Source organism: Acromyrmex echinatior, chromosome 19 (genome assembly GCF_024713525.1).
Source record: "Acromyrmex echinatior isolate Ae372 chromosome 19, ASM2471352v2, whole genome shotgun sequence".
NCBI lineage: Eukaryota > Metazoa > Arthropoda > Insecta > Hymenoptera > Formicidae > Acromyrmex > Acromyrmex echinatior.
The window spans coordinates 4,574,793-4,589,782 of record NC_141870.1 but is presented as its reverse complement, the minus strand read 5'-3'; the positions used below and the strand labels follow the sequence as shown (position 1 = coordinate 4,589,782).

General features: G+C 35.3%; 1 protein-coding gene and 1 long non-coding RNA gene across 2 annotated transcripts in view; one reads left to right on the top strand and one right to left on the bottom strand.

Annotated features, from left to right (window-relative positions):
* Positions 1-14,990, top strand: part of hwt (SH2 domain-containing adapter heavyweight) — a 172,547-nt gene that overhangs the window by 120,565 nt on the left and 36,992 nt on the right. The window lies entirely within an intron of this gene.
* On the bottom strand, positions 91-13,282 carry LOC105147657 (uncharacterized). The gene is made up of 2 exons (XR_015548253.1): positions 8,838-13,282; positions 91-8,277 (listed from the first exon to the last, which is right to left on the bottom strand). It is a non-coding gene; the product is annotated as an uncharacterized LOC105147657 (long non-coding RNA).

Sequence of the window (14,990 nt, the reverse complement as noted above, 5' to 3'; positions counted from 1 at the left end):
TAAGATGATTGAAACAATTGCTTACATCTATTTTTTTAATTTTTTTTTTCTAAACTGTGTTTACATGATGAACCACATAATCCGTTTCCGATATAAAATTGAATAAAATAAATCTTCGTACCGGTAGTTGATTTACATCGCGCCTGCAGTCAATTTCCGGCAAGCACCCTACTCGATGAATCTGTAAACATACGATATAAATCAACACTGGAAGCGCATGAATTTGAAATTTACATAATTTTATTTTTTACATATTATTACATAATTTCATATCTATATTATTATTTTCAATCAATTGTAATTTTAATCTTTGTAAAAATATTTTTAATGGAATTTTTTCATTTTAATTTTAACTTGCTTTTAAAACTTGCGCTTTTATATAAAAAATAAGTACAAACTGACAAAAATAACTACAAAGTTCTTCCTTTTTTTTAATGAGTGTTCGCTGCGATATTTACAGTCGCGGACTAAATATAACTTTTTTGAAAATAATTTAAATTTATGAATGTTTTTGCTTGCAATTACTTGCAATGTTAGTTCAATATAATATTTTCTAACTATTTGTGAAGAGTTCGTAAAAAACATTTAATATTCCTCGCGTTTAATCAAATTTTTTATATCAATAGTAGCGGTGTTGATATTCGATCATTACTATTGCTTTCCAGTTGTCTGTCTGGTTCCAAACTACAGACATATATATGAAAAAACTTGTTTACTTTTGTCGACTGCATATTTTTCCTGCGTAGCATATACAGAAATATATACAGAAATATACAGAAAAACATATATCGATGAAAACGAGATAATTTAAGACCAATATTCTTTATCGTTTTGTTCGCAAAATTAATCTCAAAAAGAAATGGTTTAGATGCTGACCGAAACATATTGAAACATTTATTGAAACATTTTAACTCTTTCTCTCTCTCTCTCTCTCTCTCTCTCTTTCTATCTCTGTCTCTCCTATTTCCGGTGCGCAATCTTTTCTCGAAGGGATGATCAGGCGGACAGCGTTACGGGCCAGTTTAATTTATTTGTCGTCATTATTACGTCGTGATTAAACTCCGGCGAGTCGATTGTTCCACAGCTCCGCCCGACGGGGGTCTAACTTTCGGTTTAATTAAAAAAACGTGATCACTGTTTTCAGAGATCTCCCACGCCCCTTCAGCCGGGCCGTCTCCTCGCCAATCACCGACAAAACCCTTTCCGGTCTCGCCGACATTTCTAGCAATCAACTGGAAATGTTTTTCAGTCGATGCGTTTTCACTCGGCGAGTATTATCGAACTAAGAGAATTCTCCTACGTTTAGCAGATTGCTACCACTTCTCAAATACATATATTATAATTCAATCAATTAAAATTAGTTCGCAAAGTAATTATCGCAAGGTAATTACCTAGTAATTATCTATTCAGAATATAAAAAAATTTAGTAGAATATCAACAGAAAATATCATATGAAATTAGCAAAGCATTAGTGAAGCTTCTGGCATTCAGATTCTAGAAATCCGTAAAGTGAGTGAAAAAAAGAAAGAGAGAAATAAAGAAAAATTTACAATTAATAATAAAATCTTGGTTGCTAATTATTAATTAATAAATTAAAATATTTAAAGAATTAGTCCATACTCTGCTACCGCTGCTGTCTATAAATAATCAATAAAAAATGCAGGTTTTGCAGAAAAATTATTATCGACGAAAATCCAATTATCAATGATATCATTGTGTCCGATGATGAATCTTGAATAAAATGCGAATCATCTTCTTTGTTCGCAGAATAACTTCTTTGATTGTTTATTATACTGGTAAAGTAATTAATGTTGTGAAATCAGCATATTGTAAAAGTTGCGAGTTCTGGAAAGAGAATGACACTACAAAATACAAAGAGTAGAATAAATCGCATATGAATTGTCAAATAAATCATGAGGGTTCCGCTGGTAAAATGAAGGTAGGACGCTATCATTGAAAAGTTTGCATATTTTGAAAATTTACATGATGTGAAATATGTGTTCGATGTCAGCGATAGAGACAATAAAACCTTCAAAGGTATCATCGGTTCTGAACTGTATAACAACATCGTTGTTCAAAAGAAAGAGTGCAAAAACGAATAAATGCATGCTTGTGCACTTTAAAAAAGAACCTCAAGGGTCTCGGCGAAAAAGAGAAATCAATAAAATAATAGATGAACTGACAGTGTATTATAAAGAGAAGGTCTCGCTATAAAAAGAAATAACGATTTCATAGAAAAAATAAGAAATGCAATTTGGGTTACAATTTTGCACAAAAACATCGATCGATGAAGAGCACAAGCATTGTCCAGCTGGAGAGAAATCGTGGTGCTCGTGATATCAAGCCAAAACCACCCTTTCAGATTATCAACACAAACAGCCTGTCCCTCAAAATGTCTTTGATGCTGTCAAACCTATTTATGAAGACTTGAGTAGGAATGATTTGCTGACTTATTGTTTAGGCGGTTACACGCAGTAACAATAATTTGAATGCTGTCGTGTGGTCTTTGGTTCCAAAATCGTTCAGCAACAATTAGATGTTGAATATTTGTATATACATTGCTGTCTGTGTTTTCAATGATGGCTTCAAAAACTTATTAAAAATTATGGAACTCATGAACATAATTATTGGAACAAGCTCTTACAATTTTACAATGCCAGTTGACGATAACTAAATCAATATCGCAGAGCACAGGATGTCGGACGCTGTCAAAAAGGCAAAATCACTCCGACATGAAGCTGAAGAGGATACTTTGAACGCAGATTTACTGTATGGTCCCGATATGATTAAAAGTAGAACTCTAAAATTATCATTTTATAAACAAAAAATTTTACTTGAAACTTTAGTCGCGTTTTTCTCAGAATTGTTAAAAAAAAGAAGAGCTGCATTTTTACTAAACGAAAACAAGGTGATGTTAACTTTTCGAGATTAAATTTATATGCAAGTTTATGTGCGTAAGTATCTTTCCGAATGACCGTTGACCTATTATTTTTTTATGACTATCACAATTGTAATTTTTTAAACTATTATAATCTCGTTTTTTAAAAAAATGATGATATTTGTTTGTAGAGAGTCGAATTAAGAAATGTCTCCAATCTTTACCTGTTATTAAGTTATACGTTAAAAGTTATATTTTCAACACTTTTTTTCTCTGTCATTTCATCGTTGATCTAGAATTTTACACACGTCAAGATCGATAAGTACTTCAATTTCATTAGGTATATAAAAAATTAGACATTTCTATGATAACTCGATTTATTAAAAAACTACCTCAAATTTACTTGCAGATTATAATTCCGCAATGAGAAGCTGTTTGTTTGATGAACAATTATCTTATTGACTAAATTAGTAATACAATTTATTTTAAAGTCTAATTACACACACTACAGTATACATATATGGACAAAGGGTTCATTTGTCTTGGAAAATTAGATGGATATTCTACAATAAAGTCAACGGGATCGCTAACGAGGTGGGCAGCCAGTACAGCACCCAATTAGCAATAAACTCAAGCTATTCTAATTCGAGAAACCCTTAAAACTGAAATTAGTTTAGTTCTCGTCCACGAACACTTTATCCGTAAACCACTTCCTATCTTCTCACGTAACCATAATTCGTTTTTCAAATTATACAAAGGAGAAGAACGTCGATGGTGTTAGCGACTAATCATAGTCAGAATTATTGGATAATATCAATGAGTCAAGAGTCACGTAGCAAACCCCAGAACCCATTTCTGGGGCGGCTGCAGAGATACTATCTGAATAGAAACTCCATATCCACGGGATCGTTACGAAAGGGGATCGGATTTCGGTATACATCACATAATGCCGCATGATATATGAATTTAATTAAGTAATTATACAGAGAGAAAAGGGGGGAGAGATATCGTCTACATTAATCACTACCCCATCGGCACGCATTCGTCTTCTCCTCCGTTCTTTCTTTGCGCCCTATGACGTCTCCTCGTGCAGCTTCAACGGATTTCGCGTTGCCGCAGAATTTCTAGGCTACAGTAACGTCCCCGAAAAGTTCCTCGCTCTCAGCCGACTACCCCTTAACGTCCGTTTTAACAATGTCTTGCGCGCTTTTTATGCCGCAATTAACGAGCGGCAATTAGTCACGCTCTGAAACTGTAATTTCTTCATCCCATAAATTTATGTCTCTTCTGCACGTGCTTCATCAAAAATAGGAACGTTTACAGACATTCTTTACGTATCACAAGTTATGACTGTTCGCGGTGCAATTAAAATAATGCAAAGATATAGATGATAATTACACTTTCCTCTCAAACATATTTTCCTCTTATAAACGTCAACTAAATTGTGCAAACGTAATCTGTAAATGCATCGCGACTCGCAGCAATGCTCGACTAACCGGAAACGGTATCTGCGGCGGTAGATATAACTGGTCTGTAACACTCCCTCGCAGCATTTGAATCAATTACTGCCTTGGGGCTCTTAGGCAGCCCGATCCCACATTACGAACGGCGAGTCCGGCGCAAAGTGAATTAATTAAGTATCCGTAGATACGACGGTTTGGACCTATCTATACACCGAGGCTTCAGGGCATTCGAGGACGTATTAGGACACATTGACGGGGATCCAACGTTGAATCCTGGTTGGCACCCCTCTTCCGGACGGCCCCGATCATGATCGAGTGTCCGATTGTGAGGCTTAATTGTTACCGCCGCCAGTGCTGTGTCGTGAACCGAAATTGCTTCGCAGATAACGCGGTTATCGCTGAGGACGCGACTATCTCCGGCATGTTCGGCGAGCATGCAGGAACGTTTACGCACAATTTCCACGAAGGAGCAACGTTCTCTCGTCACTAGTAGCTTGTAATTGGAACGCGTCCAGATTATGGTCGATTTGAACCATAATTCAGCTACATTAAGCTGGATCGTCTATCTTTCAATAAATCTCAGCTTATTCTGTCTCTCTCTCTCTCTCTCTCTCTCTCTCTCTCTCTCTCTCTCTCTCTCTCGCTCTCTCTCAACTCAATACAGAATTAATTATTTTTGCTTCTCTCTCCAACTTAAACTTTAGGCTCGTACTGCACACAACTTTTGCTGTTTTCTTGTTCTGTACTCATGTCTTCCCAGAAATTTCTTGCAGAATTGTTATTCTCGTTTTTGTTTTTTTTTTCCTTCCTTTTGTATATTTGTATTATTATTTCTGTACGGCGTCTTACTTTATAAGTTTGTTTTTAGAGAGCTCGTCCTAGAATATCAATAAATTAAATGCACTATCTATCTATTTACTTAGCTCTTTCTTTTTGTCTATTAAAATTTTAATTTTTTTTGTTTTTTTAATTTCTGTCTATTGTCTACCTTATTATTACAATTATTATTACAATTATTTTTTACATTTCTTTATTTTAAAGAAAATGTAAATATTGTTTTACGTTTTTTTTTTCATTTTCTTTTATTATTTTGTAATCTTAAAGGGCTTTCCCTAGAATATTAATAAACGCTTATATATGTACATATAAAATATATTTTTGCATTATTTTGTTTTATTTTATTAATTTTATATATTGTTTGGAAAATATGGTCCATTTTTTTTTATTCTCTTTTTTACTATCTTATAAGTTAGTCTCTGCGCTTGAAGGGACTTGTCCCAGAGCCTTTAATAAATGACGCTTTCTCTTTCTGTCTCGTTTTTTCTTTTATCCTTTAGATAAATTACATAGTTTATCTAAAGGGACAACCAGCTCTAAGACATATTACCTTATACGTGTATAGATAAAATCTTTCTGATTTCAAGATAACCATAAACACCTTAAACATTTTAAAATTAAAAATTGTGAATTTTTAGCCTCTTTATTAGAGTCGAACAAATCTACACTGCTTGACAGCTCGAGAGGGACGCGTGATTGAAACCAGTGGCTGTGGTTCACCGCAGGCTCGGCGTTAGGCATTCAATGTTGCGGCAACGTTTCGAAAAGCTTCCGGGGCGTCGGCGGTAGAGTCGTTAGCTCGATCTCGTGTTACTGCGGATTTGTACGTCAAAATTCAGCGTTTAGGCCGATCGGCACGTCTCGTTAATTATGCACGTATGCGCGCGTGATGCGTGTCGATCCTGGGAGACGGACCGTCCGCGATCGCAGGGAGGGTTGGAAGTCGGGGTGAATGTGGAAATCAATGTTCGTTTGGCATATTCACGTTTATTTCGCGACGAGATCGTGTTCCCCTTGCTAGTCCGACGCAAAATTTATTTCATGTAGTATGGGCCAAAAATATTCTACTACACAATTGATTACGTGAAAATATTCTGCATTTTTATTGGGTATATAAATAAATTCCAATGGTTTTTTCGGAAATATATCTATTATAAAAGAAACACACACACACCCACACACACACACACACACGTTACATTTCAATCAAAGTATTTGCATTTCGAATCTATCATTTTTGCCATTTCATATAATACATGGATGCCACGATGAAAGAATGTTTCACAATGTGATTTACCGTTCACATCGAAATCGCTATTTTTAATCTTTTAAACCAATCTCTGTAAATTCTTTTTAACACCATATTTCATAAATCTCACAAATTATCCTGGTTGCCTCGGTAACAGTTGTCGCGATAAATAATAAAGCATGTAATAGCGAATATACACCTTTCAACATTCATTTTCAATTAAACTAAAAATGTAGTTAATTGTCTAACTGTGAATTATTATAGCTTTCGAAATGCAGGTTGATTAATTTTACTACTAAGAAAATAATCAAATATGAAAATATACCATTGTAGCACTGTCTAAAATTGATGGTAACGTATTTAGACACCTAATATAATAGAAGATAGATATAATCATTTATAAGCGTTTTAAGTATATCTTTATGGAATATTTTTTATGGATTTCAAATTCGCAATGGGGTGAATGACTCAATATTCTTTATTAGCAACAGGCGACGTCTTTGCAGTTTGCTTCCTTAAAAAAAACCTTAAAAAATGCTATTCATTACGGATAATCCTCGAGAAACCCTTGTTATTTTGTGGTCCGTCGCGAACATTTGTCATACTTACCAATCCCAAATTGGTCCTGTACAACCGACTAGATAAAAAATATCATCTTAAGCTCACACAATTTGTAAACTGCTGGTGATTGTCTATAAAGCTACAACTACGACTAAACTCAGATTAAGCGATGTCGGAAGCATTTATGTACAACACCCAGCGTTTACGCTGAAATGTAAAGCACTAACTGAGATGGATGATTGTTAATTGTTAAGTAATGATACGCAATCTTCCGAAAATCCCGGAGATTACATCGTCAATCAAATCACAGTCGGAATTAATCAATGGTTCTACCGTGACTCTATAAACAGAGACATGACTGTATCGAGAATATTCGAGTAGCGCAATAAACATCACATGGTTGGCAAATCCCTTGTGAAACTTCCAACGCATCATTTTCGTAATTAGGTCGTATTCGCGTAAATCACACTGGAACATGCTCTTGTGATTGAAATCTCTTGTAATCCCTTTGAGCTTTGAAGCATAGTAGACATATCATATGGCTGTGACATTTTATTTAGTTATGACGTACGATGTTAAATCATATTATAAAAATAGTATGAGTGTTCAAATGGATCCTTTTTATAGCTTGCAGTTATTTTACGTTCTCGTTGAAATTATCATTATCGCTTTCTTTTGATATTATTACATACATGATAAATATTATAAAATATTTCTCAATAAATGAATTTAAATTGTAATAAATAAGTTAATATATTAATATGTCTTTCCGAGCAAACACAAGTTATTAACGTTAACTATTCTTTATTAAAATAAATAAACGTGTAAAATATTTATTACATAGAATAAATTTTATCTCAAAATATTAAACATAATATGTTCGGTCGAATAATACGCAACTCGATGCGCGCAATTTAATTTAAAATTGATTTATTGTTAGCCATAGTGGTTGCATAATTCTTCACGCACTGAAGAAAGATGGAGACTCATCTAGATAAGAGGCAACCGCCGTTAACAGCGAGAGCTCTGTTTTAATCCAGATCAACGTCGGCTAATGTCGCCGGAAACGAAGCGCGTCAAATGTACCGCGAGTTATTAACGAGGTTGGCTTCCTTACCGCTAGTTTGTATTTTCCCGTGACGCGGCCTCGAAGGGTTAGTCCTTGTGTTCGTTGAAGTGCGAAGACGCGATAACGCAAAGGGATTAGTCTGCGTCTTAATAATGGAGTAACTTTCTAAGAGACGTGAAGAGACTTTTCCGCAAGCAACGATTCCATCACGTAATGCTTTCTATTGAAAGAAAAGGAGAATTGGTAGCAAAAATATTTTAGAATATTAAACTTGTGTTGTCAATATATTTATAGTTGAGACTGTGAGATGTATATATTTTTATACACATATTTTCAAAAAATGTACATAATATTGCACAAAAAGAGTTTGCTGAAGTATTTAAAAATTTAACTAGATACAGATCTGAAAATAATTTTGTTGGACTATTAAAATAATAATAATAATAATAAACGTAAGAAAGCAGAATAAGTAATGCAGTTAAAAGTTTTGACATTTTTATAGCAATCAGTTTGAACGCCTTACATAATTAATTTGATAGTTTAATAACATTTATTTTCAGATCTAGGATAAACTCGGATGAGATGACCATCTTTAAAATGCAAGAAACATATTTTAATTTTTGTTATTATTAATAATGTTATTATCTTACTGTTATTATCTTACTTTTTCCGTCATACGAAAAAGATGTATCAATATAATTAAAGATAATAAAAATTAAAGTATACCTTTTTTTGCATTTTAAAGATGACCACATAAATTTTTATATGATATCTACTTACATTTTTAAATATTTCAGCAAAATTTTTTCGTGCGGATAAATGAAATCGCATTTCATGTAACTCGCTGCGATATAGCTACTGTTAATTAGAAACTACGAAGTCACGCTGCGATTGTTAGATGCGCAATTTCGCGTTTCTGCTCGCGTCAAGTTTTATGCGAGTTGAATGGAAAAAAATGTTACTCCGCGAGATAGCCTCGCCTGACATTCCACGATGCATTGTCCAATCAGACACAAGCGAAACTCAGGAACGTGAATTCGTTTTAGACCGTCTGCGACTGATCGTGACGAGCAAGTCTGGAGGTAGGTGGGATTTTAATAAACCGGAAACTCATTGTGTGACTGTTCGAGCGTCGCGCACGCATGAAAACCGTCAGCGAAAGATGAATGAAAGATGAATGTCGACAAGCTCGATAACGAAGAAGCAGAGAGAAACAAACATGGAGAATTTCAACCTTGAGGGCTGCATTATCATCGTGCTAGTAATTGTGACTAAAAAAAGTAGATACATTCCTCTTTCTGTCTACGACAAGTTCACACGTCATCATAATATTGATAAAAATCGTATTATTAATGCTTAAACATTGTCTTTTTTTATCAATTCGCTAAATTCTTTAAAATGGAATTACTTTCCATTTGGAAGTAAAATCTCACTTTTGAAGATTGAAAATTTTTTACTCTTTAGAGATTTTACTTTTCAGAATGACATTCTATCTAAAAGTTTTAATGGGAATATTTAAAGGGAATTCTTAATCTGCTTCTTTAATAATGGATTTTTATTTGTTTGTACAGAGTTATAATTTAGAGATGTAATACATTTGAACTGAGCTTGCAAAATATTTTCAATTGATGAATTTGAAATTAAAACGACTAGTATTAACAAGATTTCCGAGAAATACGTGCAGAAGTCCGTCAGCAACTTGTTAAACAAGAAAGCGGAAAGTTTCGATTTAAAACGTGCCGAGATAGAGAGGGTCGTCGCGTTGAGCTCCGTTTAACAAGAAATAAGGGTGGCCGAGAGCGGTGCTGGTTCTCAGAGAGTCTCTAACGCGACTTAGGAACCAGGACGCTTTCGCCGTGACGGTGGCGCGTCTTTTCCGAAAACTCTTGCCGAGGGGGCTCTGATGTTGCAACGGGTTTGGGGGTAGTCCCAAGGAGGAACTTCTAAAATCAATTAGCAGCCCCTTAGGCAATGGGGTTCCGTTCCCGCGCCCGGAGGACCCTTTCCGTCATAGGATAAGGGGTGATAAGAAGGGGTCGACGTTTATCCCAATAGAGAAACCGACGGAACAATCACGGCGCTACTGCGACTACGTGCGTTTCAGGGGTGAAACCGTGTGTGCGTATGTGCAGGTACCTGCGAGATGATTGCACCGAATCGACACAACCCTTCCGCACTGTTTGCAGCTTCCCACGGCCTATGGCGCGCCTGATTACCGCAGGGTTACTTAAACTACTTAGGTTCTTACTTAGTGCCAGTGATTTTTGAACATTGTGCGGTATGTGATAAATTTATTAGAGGATTTAAACGGATTTAAATAAATTTAATATATTAATAGCACTCTTGTGAGATTGCAAGTTTTTTTAATTATATAAAATTGTGATTTAGTTACGGTTTATTACTTTGCATTTTCTGTTGTAAATTTGAAACTTTGAATCTCCATAGCCTGTTAATAATTGAAGATATAAGAGACGCCAATGATGAATTGTGACTTAATTATAGTTTATTAATTTGCATTTTCTATTACAAATTTAAAACTTTGAATTTTTTTTATAGCCTGTTATTTAAAAATTGAAAATAAAAGAAATGAATCTGAAGAAATGAATCGTAAAATAATCGACGTTTTGCTGCGTAACAATTTGATTGTCAGGAAAAATTAATTATCTTCTGCGCCGAGAGAGCAATTTTCATGGTCGTAAAGTTTCATTGTGGAGAATCCGCGCGTTTCATTTCGAGTGCTGTTTAAACTTTTACTCAGAGGGATGCCTCGACAAGACAAGTTAGGCGATACGTTCAAGCGGTCCGACGTCCTTTCTCCAGTAGAAGTTTAACGACTCCGTTTAACGTGTGCACTTGAAATGACATGTCCGACAAAGTCTATCTATTGGCGACATGCCAGCAAGATTACGAAATCAAAGTTTCAAGATCGCGAGTTCTGTCTTTGGCGTACTCATTCTAATTGAGCGGCATGAAAGAGGATCTTATGGCTCTTGGATTGTCAAGATCGCAGAAGTTGAAGGAAACGTTGGTCTGCGAAAACTTTGAAATAAGAGTAAACGATTGTGAAGTAGAAATATGATTTTAAATCAGAATAATACGAATAATCAGAATAATATTTTTATAAAAAATATCTATTTTTATTTTTAATATAAAGTGTCTATATTTATGCTTTTATACTCCGTTCTTATATATTGTATTATCTTATTTTTAGTATTATAAATTTTCTTGCACAGAGATTACGGCTAAAGAGGCTTTGTTAACTGCTCGCAATAGAAGGGCGAGAAAGAAATGCACAGGGGGTAGGAAAGATGAAGCAAGGCCTAAGAAAGGCGAATGATTAGGGACTGTTGGGCCGACCCTTAGTCTGTCTTATTGCTAGTACTCGATTTCTACGACAGAGTTCCTTGTTCAACTTTGAGCGAGTTACGTTCTCTTTGAGCAACCTGCTGGACCCTCTGCGACCCTACAAAGGGGCTACAGATACGACAAAAAGGAACGTAGTCCTTCGGTAGGCGTTTCTGTTCGATCAGGGCGTCTAAAGCACATCGAATCTGTCGAGGGACCCATGGGTCTCTTAAATGAAGGCAAAAGGATTTTCAGATGCTGTGATTCTGACCCTTAAATTGTGAAATCATAGTATCCTCATGTCTTTGTCTCTTTGAACGATAATGTCTCAATCAATATTCGATCGTTAATATTAAATGTCATGGAAGTTCGTGAATTTTTAAAAATGATGTATTTATGTCGATTTGGTATGATGGTGCAAGTTCTTCTTTCCGACCATCAATCGTAATGTAAATCCATATTTCTACTCTTCAAAGAAATCTATCGCCGCAATAAAAAAAACCTGATAAAGGAAAAGGTCTGATAAATTTCAAGGTTGATGGACTTCTTTATATAGTTCTTCTTTTTTCTTTTTGCTGAGCTCAATTCACATCACCCATCCACGTTATTTCGAAAAGTTTTAGGACTTTCGTTTGCGCTTTCGAGAAGATATTGAAGGCTCTTTTTTCTCGTCATTGCCAGATTGCCCTCGGGTGCTAAGGTTAACGTAACGAACGCAGACTAGAAAAAATGATATCCAAAGAAAGAGTGATGAGTACATTTGGGAAATACGTGATGAAGATGTCGGATTGTCGCGCGTCATGCTGTCGGATAGCCTCGGGTGACCTTCATTCTCACATTTCATTGGAGAAGAGTTCGTGAAACTTTAACGTGTTTATCTCGTTGCGTTAGATCGAATCAGATTGCCGTAACGTGAAAATGAGAAGAGTGACTCCCCGAAGACTTCGTGTGCACTTTCGTTCGTCGTCAATCATAGTTAACCCTGTTCATCGATCTTTAGTTCCCTTTATAGCGTTCTTTATGGTCTGACTCATTGTCTAGGTCGGTGAAGAAAGTGGCAGCTTACTCTTTGCGAGAACACATTAAAGAAGACAAGGCTACAATCGTAAGTTAATTTGAAGGGATGATTAAAATGAGTAATGACTACACGAATTGTGAGTACAATTGTATGCCATTGTCTTGTTTTTTATTTAGAGAATGTTCGATGAAAGGAAACAATGTGAGCATTTACTAGCCGCAATGCAAATTTATTCTCGAAGTGTTACGAACACAGTTTGATGACAAGTATTTAGGGATTCTGCAGAGGTATCAACATCGGGACCCTTAACTATTCAAGTCGTAACCCTTCCCAATTGGATTTAATTATGTCATTGTGATCGATCTGTTTGCACAATTTACCCGTTATACTACGTGCTATGCTTTAACAATATTCTTCCAGTATTGTGAAATATTATCGCAAATACTAATTGTTAAAGTTAATATTTTTCAAGCTGCTGTGTAGCTGTGGAAAGTTTATGATGGTGACGCATGTAATCGTAGTATACAATTTTTCTCAGTTTTTAATTACTTTTAGATTTTCTTTTGTTTGTTTATTAATTAACTTTGTGAGCTGTGTTCTGATATACATTGCTATAATATTGAAAATCTATACTATAGGTAACATGAATTATAAACTTTTGATACTGGCAGTGTATATCGAAATACATCTTGATGCACTAAGACTAAGATTTTTGTCTTACACAAACCAAGTATAAATGTAGAGCAATTTTATATGAAACATAAAGTTAGATTGTAAATGCAATAAATAATCTCTATGGTTAGATTTATGTGGCGATAGGTACCTAATAATTAAAGTCGAAGATTACATTATAGCGTTAATATTAATTCATATATTAGTTCAATAATTATTAATTTTACATTAATATTACACATATATTAGTTCAATAATTTTACGCAATAAAAATTATGTTTTTATTAAAATAAATTTTATAAAAGTTCTACAAAAAAGCTACAATAAATACATATATATTATCTTACAATATATATATATATATATATATATTAGGTGTTGGAATTAATTCGTAGCGTTTTACAAGTGATGGGAAGTACTTTCATTAATGTATTTTTTAATGCTCATGTGAAATAAATAACATTCTTTCATTAAAAAACGCTACGAATTAATTCCAACACCTAATATATATATATATATACACACATATATATATATATATATATATATAGAGAGAGAGAGAGAGAGAGAGAGAGAATATTATTTTTTAAATAAAATTAATATAATCATACAATGAAATTCTTTCTTTCTGTAGAACACGCGAGGCATTTTAACTAAGGAAATTAATACAATCAGTTGGGCAATTCCTAGTTGGCATAGATATATGTGATAAACTATATAAGAAGTTCCACAGAATAAACATTCCGTTCATAGTTCGAGTTTGGAACACAATAGCTAATACTACTTCCTATTATTATGGTTCTCTCAGACGTCATTACCGAGAGAAAGCATTCAGCTATTATGCAAGAATATTGATTGGATTATTCTACTAGGCTATATCACACTTAAGAGAAACTTATAAATTATTGTCTTCTTGGAAGACATAAGCATTGCGCAGCAGTGAACCGATTAGTTCTCTCATTATCGCATGGAGATTCCTGTTATTAGTCCAGGTCATCTGGCAATTTTCTATACTAAATGCTCGGGATTAACGATTGCGTATTACGCGCTTTACGTGCGAAAAACGAAACGTAGTGTTCAGGAATGACCAGGCCGAAAGGCAAATCGCGAAGAGGGCCGACTGCTCCCCGCGGGGCAAATTTCCGATTTATTCAAGCTCGCTCCCAAATACTTGGGAGCCCATAAAGAGAATGAATGGGATTGTGGCGGTCGCCGCAATGCTCAGGGCTGCTTTAGGGGTTCATGAAATACGCGCTCATCGCTCTCTCTCTCTCTCTCTGTCTCTTCCTTTCTCTCCTCATCTTTCACTTTCTATCTTTCTCTCTATCCCTCCTTTTGGACTTTCCCTGCTCCTTTCTGCCCTCCAACTCACGAGTTTGGTTCCCCCTACACGCTCTTTACCCCCTCTCGGTACTTCGCGAATCGAAACTCCTCTCTGCAGGGTGGCCAGCGGTATTACCATGAATTTACATAGCTTCGCTTCGAACTCGGAACATATTGCGCTGCTTTGATTTATGCGAAACATTTGCTAAATATTCCGGCTTAATCTCGGCCACGCGAAATACCGCTGTGGGAGAACGCGAACTTGCGTTTGCTCTCGTATAACGATACTGTGCAACATTTCTTCAGAAGCATGGTAAACAGAACGTAAATAGGCACTTTATAAATGTCGGTTCACGGAGAGAGCTTTTGACCTCACTCAATAGCAAGCGCTTGGAAAACTCACGCGGCGTCGAAGATTTACGGGAAAACAAATCATTTTGGGAGACACCCTGGGATCACCGGTGAAAATATCTATTTCGGCAAACTTTAAGGATTACGCGCGTTGTGATTTATGGTTGCATCGGCTAGGTGCGTACGAGTCACGCATCATATTTTAATATTTCATGAATAATTTA